At 36.9% G+C, this 9,720-nt stretch overlaps 1 long non-coding RNA gene across 4 annotated transcripts in view; it reads right to left on the bottom strand.

Moving 5' to 3' along the window:
* Positions 1–1,701: 1,701 nt before the first annotated feature.
* Positions 1,702–9,720, bottom strand: part of LOC104148494 (uncharacterized) — a 101,008-nt gene continuing 92,989 nt past the window's right edge. For 3 of the 4 annotated variants that reach the window (XR_011140176.1, XR_011140173.1, XR_695120.2), the window contains 3 exons: positions 5,618–5,696; positions 3,266–3,344; positions 1,702–1,829 (listed from right to left, as the gene is read on the bottom strand). This is a non-coding gene — a long non-coding RNA (uncharacterized lncRNA). Of the gene's footprint in view, positions 1,830–3,265; positions 3,345–5,617; positions 5,697–8,496; positions 8,964–9,720 lie in introns of those variants that run through there. The other variant, XR_011140174.1, reaches the window with a different exon arrangement.

Raw genomic sequence — 9,720 nt, 5'->3', positions numbered from 1 at the left:
GAGTGAAGCTTTTCTCAAGTGACCACTTGAGAGATCTGGAAAGCCTTGCAAAGCCTTGGAAAGCCTTTGCTATGGGCCATCGACCAAAGACAGATTGGAAACTTCTGTGTTAGTTTAATCAGAAAGTTGCTGATACTGATGTGGGCACACAGAAACAGTTTTCCTCTTGAAACACAGACAATTTAAATGCTATAGTCAGTCAAGGTAGTGAAGATTCCGGCTATGTTGTTCAGAACTGGGCACCAAAATAAAGTCAGGATGAAAAAGTAAAGGATGACCAAACCCTTGGGGTTGCTGTGGCCACCAGACAGAAACACAGGCTGAACTGGTGCTGGAAAATTGTCCAGGAGGAGCCAGATAAGCTGAAGTAAACCACATTTGGAAGGAAACTGGGGAAAGGGGTGGGCCTGTTGTGTATGAAAAACTTCTTACTATGATTCTTTTTATAACAATTGTAAAAGAGAGCAGAAATGGTCTTATTAATTAGCTTGCACCCACTTTTCCCTCAAGTCACACCTATATCAATTCAAAGGAAATAATGAGAGCACATATTTTTCCAACATTTTTAGTTTTGATATGGGGCTGATTTCATTTATTTATTTTTAGTGTTTCAGAAATAAAACATCACTTTTACTCTGCTACCCCTAGCAGGCTATAAGAAGCTGAAATGACCAAGTACCCGTTCCAGCTGCTTGCCATTTTTTGTGGAAACAACACTGAGGAAAGCAAAGTAAGTGGAATTTTCAAATCATTGTTATTTTAAGGCACTTTGTTTGCTTTTTGCGGTTCCTAGGTCCATTTCCATAGAAACAGAAACTGATGCAGTAGCAGAGAGCTCACACTCACTTCTTAGTTTTGGTTGCTAACTTCAAGCTGGGAGCTTAAAATATAATTTAGCAAATAGAAGCCATAGGATAGGGAAGCAGTGGCATGTGAGAACTATCTAGCTGAATGGGCCGAATTCTGTTGTTTTTCACTCTGCATCTGCTCTGGCACAGAGCAAAGGGTGAAAAGGTATTCTTAGATCTCTGGGTAGAAAAGAGAATTAATAAAACATTTGAAATATAATATTTATCTTAAATGATGGAAGTATGCTTTTTATCATTCATCTCTCCCTCCACTTAAAATACATAAATATTCCATTTTAAAACAACATAATTTATTACACAATGTAGTCAGAAATTCCACCAGCCTTACATACCCAGTCTTATATACTCAATAGGTATTTTAGGAACAGAAATATTTTGATAAGAGTAATTACCAGAAAGGGCACATTTATAATTAGTTTCAACTGTATTACAAGACCTTTGTTTAGTGAACTGCACTCAGCTTTCCATGTGATGTGTAGTTTTTCAAGTCTTTCAAAAGTATACTTGCTCCTAGTTAGCATGTAATTTTTTGTCAGAAACAATCACTGCTTACCCTGAATACCTGTTTTCTTCACCATCATCGTGGAGGCAATGAAGGTGGGCAAACATTTGCCTACCAGCTAGTGTTCTTTCCCAGAAATTTGTCAAGTGTGAGTATGTATCATAATTATTTAATGCAGTGTTGTGGAAGTCTTGAATTTTGAAAGCCAGATGAGAACATGAGATCGTCTAGCTTGCTTTAAAGTCTAACTCTGAGTTTCAACCAGTTATCTTTGCACTAAAGAGAACTTACCGAATTCAAAGTATAACTTCCAGAAAGCTTCCACTGAAAGTCGTTAAAAATCAAAAAGACTCCTGTTCTGATAGTCAACTCACTTCAATGGTTAATTAACTTTGTTGTTAGAAAGTTGTCCTGGATAGAAGAATCAGACCCAAACAGATTCAGGACACTGGGCTATACTGTAAAAGAGAAGAATTTTGAAATAAGCCTGAAAGCACTTTCCTTTTTTCTTGCTTTACTTTCTTTATTTTTTCTTCAGAAATTAGTATTTTTTTCAGTTGACAGGCAAATTTTCTGTGCTTAATATGAAGTGCATGCTCAACAGACATTATCAGAAGAGATGCAGACCCCCATTCCCTGTGGTGAATACTTAACCCCTATTTCACGATACATCCTGTGCAGCAACACCAGACAAAGTATATTATGTGACATAGTGTCCTGCAACTTAAGCGATACAAACAGAGGAAATGCAGAGAATAATTATCTTTTTGCTAGTGAGTGATAGTTTGAAAAAAGAAGGACAAGCTGTTTAAAGATACATAGGATTGAAGATATTGTTCCCATGAGATTTTTTTAAGCTTCTCTAGACTCTTCATTAATCTGGTTCCCTGAGATCTGAGAAGTGTGTGAAGTCAGAGCACAATGTTGGAAGCCGTTATTATATTGCTCAACGTATTAATTTCAACAAGCCTTTAACTTTCAATGGGCTGTTGTTTAATAAAGAGATTCATGACCTCAACATTATTTTAATAAACTTCTAAACTTCTGGATTATTTGTTTTAATCTCTTTTGCATATGAATTTATTGCACACTTTAAATACACCATAGCTTCATAGCTCACAGTGAAGTGACTGAATTTGCCCATTCTTACCCATAAACTTTCTTAAACAGTAAGAGCTTTTTTAGAGGCTAGACTATTTTTCCACATCCTCTAATTTTATTTTATTTTATTTTGTTCTGAAAGCTTACTCCAAGCAAATAGCAGACATTAATTAGAAAGTGAGATGTCTGATTTACTGTTTGCTAATAAGAAATGAATCACCCTCCACACTCTTGACAGTTCTTCAAGGTGCAACTAGTACAAAGAGTTCCTGCCATCAGAAGATCAAAATAGCTTTGCACTATTAATCAGTACATCACCTCAAAGACATACCATACACCAAAGAGTATAAGGCAGCACTTCTATTTTGTATTGGCTTCCCACACCCCTTTCCCCACGCTTGTCAAAGTACTTTTTCTTTTAAACACTCTTTCTCAGTTACTTTCTGAAAAAGGTGTAGAAAAGTCTCATTTCCCTTCCCACCTTTCTTGGTAAACATTTTATCTGCTTTTCACCTACCTTTCCACCCTGTGTCTTCAGCTGTAATTCAAAGAGCAGGGCAAAATAGGCCTAACCTCAATTTCCTGTGTTGAATGTGCAGCTGCTTGACTGATGGCCTTATCGATTATTAATGAAAGGAGCTCATGTGCATATGCATGGACTTTTCTTATTATTAATTCATAATGCAGCTGCTGCAAAGGCAGAGACTGGAGGGCTCAGTCTCCTCCCCCGTGAAGACATAAGTAATGCCTCTTCCTCAGCTTCTGTCTGATTCCTGTCCCTTTGCCAGCTTACCTTCAATTATGCAGCAGCACGAAGTATTTTTCTTTCTTTTTGTGTTGATCTGATGTCTTGCACACCAGTCTTACGCTAGCTGCAAAAAGATGAACTGGGAAGGTTGATTTCAAATTCTCCAGTAATATTTCTGATGAAAAATAAAACTTAATGGGAATAATGAGAGTCCATATCTCATTTCAATTATTTTCAGTTGTTCTCAAATGCTGCAACACATGCTTCATTTAATTCTACAATGAACACTACATGCGGCATGGTGATGTTTGTCGCTGGAGACGAAACAGATGCAGAATACCCCAGAGGAAATGATGAAAAATAATAAGATAGTTACCTCTGCAGCTACATTTTTCAGGAATATGAAACAGAAAACACTAGAGACTCAAAGGAAACAATGTCTTCTTAGTGAGACTATTTTCTATGAAAAATACAAAAGGGTAGAGGCCCTGGGAATTTCCAGAACATTATCGAGATAGACAGACACACCGGGCTCTTATTCTGTGTGAGCAGTTATTATTTTCTCTCCATAACGGTTCTGGATATTTCATGGTATGATCTGGCCTTCAGCAGAGTTTGTCTTCATGTAATTTGCAATTTGAATGATAACAAAGCAGAAAACACTTTTCATTGAATAACTCCAAGTCTATGAATTCATTGTTTGTGGGTGAGGTGTGTGACAAAAGAAAGAAAGAAAGAAAGAAAAAGACTAGATTATGATTTATTGAGAAAAGATTAAAGCTTTCCAAAGTTTGAAAAATTTTCCCCAAAAATGCAAGTCACTTCTATCTAGTAATCCAGATAGAAATCTCACAGGTCACCAGAGTGCACATGCCCACAAAGCTTGTCATACGATAAGACTCCATGTGGGTCCTGTCAACTCTTGCGGAGGAAACCCTGAACACAGGGATTTGCAAATAGACTCAGACTGAGAATGGGTGCAGTTTGACAGCTGAGGTCAGACTATAACTGAGTAAAGAGAACATGTTTACACGGCTGCACATGAAGTCCAGGAAGGGTGGAGAAAGAGAAAGGTATAAAAAATCAGCATTGACACATTTGAGAATCACTTCTCAGAGGAATAAGAGGGATACTAATGGATGCTGATGTTAGAGATGAAATAAGAATTTCTGAACACTCATGGGCTCTGAATCTGCTAACACTTTGCACAATTCGCTTTACACACACACAGAAATAGTCCCATTGTAGTCCAATATAAAATTCCTATTTTAAGATTTTAAAGCCGTAAGGGATCATTAGATCATCTCTTCTGACCTTCTGCGTAACATAGATCATAAAATATCATGCAGAGACAGTTGTACTGAGCCCAAAACTTCTGTGGAGTCATAAGTCATGGGAGCTTCAGTGTCAAGTTTTGTCTTCAATATTTGATCTTAAAAGCAAGGTAATTTACCTTTAGATAAATAGAAAACCTTGTCTCTCTTTACCTAGCAATGTCTGCACTTGCTGCAGTAGAAGTCAAGGAACATGGCCATTTAAATTAATGCAATTTATGGAGGACTTCTTGTTTGATATCATCTTGTGGAGCTTTGTTTGCTGGCACTAACACATCTATTAACATGTATATTAAATGAGCAACACTCAATATACATACAGCGAGGCAGTGACACATCCCTGACCAAATATTTATATAGAACTAAAAGCTGTGACATATGTTTCAGCACTTGTCCAATGTGATCATTAAACACTGAATATGTCCATTAGTCCCACCTCATCTGCACATGCCAGCTTTGATGCTCAGGTGCCATAGAGTGGAGAGGCCCTCCCATCCCAATTATTCTTTTTTTTTCCTAACCTCAAATTTCCATGCAATTTATTTACTTTTTTGTAAGTTTATATGCAAGTTTTATCCACCTCAGTGCTCATTAAGACAGGCCACATAATCAGACAGGTCCAACACAGTAAGTTCAAAATGGCTGTGTTTGTTTAAACCCTCAAGCGCTCTTTACTGATAGAAAGCTTATTTATTTCTTCCTCAAGCCCAGCAGAAATCTGCTAGGAACTAGTTGTGTGATTTATTTTCTCATCTCTCCCTATGAGGCTTGCAAACATTTTTCAGATTTGGGAGGAACTGCTCTGAGCAGGAAATGTCTGCAGACTCAAAGTGAATGTAAATATCTGTTTTTACCACCTGAATCAATGACAGAAGAAAAGAAATAAAGGTCACTGGAAATTCATTCCATTGAATAAAGGAGGTAAGATTCAGCTGCATGGTAGAAATGAAAAAAACACACCTGAATTTTAATCTGGGCTTCAGGTGACTGTCTTTACTTTTCCCTGAAGTAGCCATGTAAGTGAATGATTTTGATAAAATCTCCATCTTCACAACACACTTACCAAAGCTTTCATGCAGTGTTGCTGTTACTTCCTACCCTCCAGGATTTTAACAGCAGCTGACAGTCAGACTATCTGCTCCCTTTAAAGAGAAAAAGTAAAAGCTCATTTTTGGAGATATATATATATAAATACACACACACACACACACACACACACACATATATACATTTTTTTTCCTGATATATTAAAGACCTAAGTAGATCAGCTATCGGGGATGGTCTGATCCAAAATTCCCCATACATGAGTTATTTTAGATAACACCTTTTAAATATAATGACGGATATGAATACATTAGAGTAGCTCTGATCTGGACATGGGATTTTTAAATTCAATGGGAATACACATTAGGTACAACTACGTTTACTTTTTTATGTAATTAAAAATAAATAAGAAAGTTACCTGTAGGTGACTAACCTCACACAAAATAAGAATCAATTAAGCCCTTCACTGAAATTTGACCAGAATCCAGATTTACACCTCTGCAAAGCTTGTGAGTGGTAAGGTATGTACATCTCCTATTTATCCTTTTTAGGCATAGAAGTGTCAAAATACCACAGAAAACTATTCGCAGCACTGAAAATCTGCATATGTACTTTGTGATTAGAAGAGTCTCAGGCAGATAAGGAAGACCTATGCATACAGCTGTGCACTGAACTCCAGCTCTCAAGGTGATGAAGTTCACCGTTGTTTTGGCCTGATTCACGCTCTAAATATTTATGAAATGTTAACTCCTTTTGGTTGCTCAGAAAGGTATTTTCCTTGTATGCTGTTTGATTTTGCCCAGATGTAATCTTTGATTTTATCCTCAGACCAATGGAAAACCTCTTAACATTTGCTAATGACACTCACTTGCCTATTAATTTTTAACTATAAGTGTTCATTTTATTTTCACTATTTTGTTATACCTTTTAATGCCAACCAGCTGTCCAACAGCAAGACTGTGACATTTGTTTCCTAGGCAGTTCCAAAACACTGATTCCACAGAAAAAAATCTTGAGTAAACATATCTATGTTTTCCTCTCTTTCTTTTTCTTTGTTCATGACAATATTAAATAATGTTTCTGTTCATCAATAGGTGTATCTTTCAATTATTCAGGAAGTGAAGGAGGTAGACGTGGCAGATTTAGTGTGATGATAGCTAAATAATTTATCCTAAATAAACCTAATACAATGAAAAAGATGCTGGTGAGGGATTGTGAGGGACAGAAATAACATTTGTTCAAAATTCCTGTTGAAAATCCAAATTGTTATTGTATGCTGTCATACAGATATTCAAAGACCGTTTAAGAAGCATATTCTTTTAGATGCACCTTCATGCATCGTAAGTGATTTCAGTCAGGTCAACAAAATCCTGAATTGTGGTATTGTAAGTGGAAAGAGAATTTGCCTCAGAACTTTATAATTTTAGGAATCCATTCCTTGTCATAAAGTGATGTAAATTGTAGTTGAAGTATTACTCATAGTAGCAGTTTTAAAAGAAAAATACTAGTTGGAATGTAATTTTTCATACATGCCCTTTTCATTGTTTAACAATTATTGAAAGGGAGGCATAACTACTTTCACAGTTTGCTTTGAAATTAGCATTCATATATGTTATCAAGGAAAAAAATGGAATACTGAGGTTACAATTACCTGTCTTAGTTTACATAATAAATATTCCTACTAGGGACATTTTTTTTTTGTAAATGCAGGCATAACCACAGAATGTAGCACCTGAATAATGAGTGATACTTATGGGTAATTGCTAGTGAGTTCAGTCTGAACTGAGTAAGAATGAGGTAAATAGCACTCACAGCATTCCTCAGGGGAGCAGGAGCAGAACTGTGTCTTAAAAAAAAAAAAGAACTAGCTAATGTTCAGCTCGCTTTGCAGTCTTTTGTGCTATCCCACACAGGCTATAGCATTTTCCTTTGTTTTCCCATACTTACAGCCCATATTTTGGGACTGCAAAACAGTTAATGTTTCAGCCTGATAGGGATGTAAGTATTCACATGTTCATAAAATGGAGCAAGATTGAGGTTTGTTTGGTTTTGAGAACACTAATACTTATTTGATTTCTTTTCTCTCTTATTTTCTATGGCCTTCAAAAAGAGCAAACATCTTCAGGGTAAAGAAAGTTCTCTTGAATCAGTGAATCCATTGTAAACATAGTGGGCTCTATTGGATCACAAGGGAGAATTATAGACTCGTGGCATGTGACTAACGTTTTTTGTGGACGGCAGCCAGATGCAAAGAACGAAAGTGGGAATGGGAAAGAGAAGACTTACACAGAAGACCGCAGAAGTTCCTATCTGAAAACTCCCATTACTTAATAAGTAATACTTATTAGTATAAGCACCATAAATAGATAAAAATTAAGTCAAAACTAAGCATTAAAAAACAGTGCCAATTGTAAGCATAATCGTTAGAAAACATGGCAGGATTAATGCTTCTAAAAATGTGGATGACTAGAGAACAGTTAAGGTAGATAGGCAATCTATCTGCACCACTTATTGTATTATCATTTATGTCCCCACCCTCTGTGTGATCATCTCCTCAATCTAATTTTAGCTTTCTCCTCCTCCAGCACCCCAGCTGGTGGATGCTATTGCCCTCTTCTGGCTAGAAACTGCGCAGTGAAGCTATTCAACAAAGGCATGCCCTCAGCAGTTCAAGGATAATCCGCGAGGAAGATCTTGGTCCAGGTCAAGTGAGTTTCTGCTGCAGCTGGATTCTTGTATTCCAGAAAGCCTCAGCACGGTGCAAAACATCACATAAAAGCCTAAACAAATACTGTTTCAGACAGCAAGCTAATAAAAATAAATATGATTGAAACAAAGGTAAAAATATCATTTATTTAAGGAAGAATGGATCACACAAAATCATTTACAGAGGTGTTGGTTGATCCTCCTGCCACTGCGAAAATCCACGTGGGAGAGAGTCCTGGCTAGGTAAGGTTCCTCTGGGCAGATGCCCTCCTGAACAGCCTCCTTCAGTCATCTCCATTTAAAACAGACAGGCATCATGGATAGTGGAATCGCATTATTCTCCAGTCCAAATTTTTTCTTTACTCTGCTTCCTGTGGTGGGCCCCTCCTGATCCCTCTGCTGTGACAGCAGCTTTAAGGGTTTAACAACACGCTGCCTTTTGATCTCATTTCAGCAGCTGTGATTAAATAGACACACATCGCTTGCTGTGCCACTATGTGAGCAGCCCATGGTTCACCTTCACTGAATTAGTACCCGCTGAGCACTGCAAATATTTGAAATGTCAATCCATTTGATAATGTCAAAGAGGGCTGCAAATACCACAGAATGGCACCAAGGAAATATTCAGCTCACTCCATGGCATATGTAATATCTCTTTTCTGCAGGACAAAAAACATAGTTAAACAGAAACAGGAAACCATCATAAGATGATGCTAAGGTCAACAGATCTAATAACCTGAAGTTGGACATGCTCCTGCAACTTATCATCTTAAAATTTTAACCAACCTCTCCACCCCACCAAATTCTATTATTCTTCTATCCCAGTTTGCCCATTTTAGCAAATTATTTTCTATTAATAAAAATTGGGATGTTCATAACAGTGACCTATGTGTTTTATGTACAGATTCTGTCACTTAAAATCAGCATAGAAAGTACAGTCTTGTTATGACATCTTTATTACATTTTTCCAGTCAAGAATCCTAAGCCAGCGGGAAATATTTTATCTGAATAGAACACAATAATGAGGCCATATTTTCAGTTATAGAAGCTTGGATCAGCAAAGAAGCAGGTGAAAATAGATGAGATTAAGCTGACTAGTAGGTTGCACTTTGCCCTGTAGAAAGATTTACCTTTACAAAAAAAAGCGGGAAACAAGACATTAAACTTTTTGCCAGGTGCTGAAGGAGAAAGGTACCATCCTAAAGCATGCATAAAGAACAGAGATCTAACAATTGCATAGAAAAGGCAATGGTCTTCAAATGAATTATATATTTTTTTATTACAATTCCTTGCTAAGTTACAGATTTTTAACAACTTCCAGTTGCAACTGCTTCCAGTTGCATGTAAGAAAATATATATTATTGAAGCAGCACAAATTTCCTTTTTCACTAAAGAGTTATTCAATCATCCAAAGCT

The sequence above is a fragment of the Struthio camelus genome, chromosome 3, assembly GCF_040807025.1.
Source record: "Struthio camelus isolate bStrCam1 chromosome 3, bStrCam1.hap1, whole genome shotgun sequence".
Taxonomy (NCBI): Eukaryota; Metazoa; Chordata; class Aves; order Struthioniformes; family Struthionidae; genus Struthio; species Struthio camelus.
This window is presented reverse-complemented; position numbering and strand designations above follow the sequence as displayed.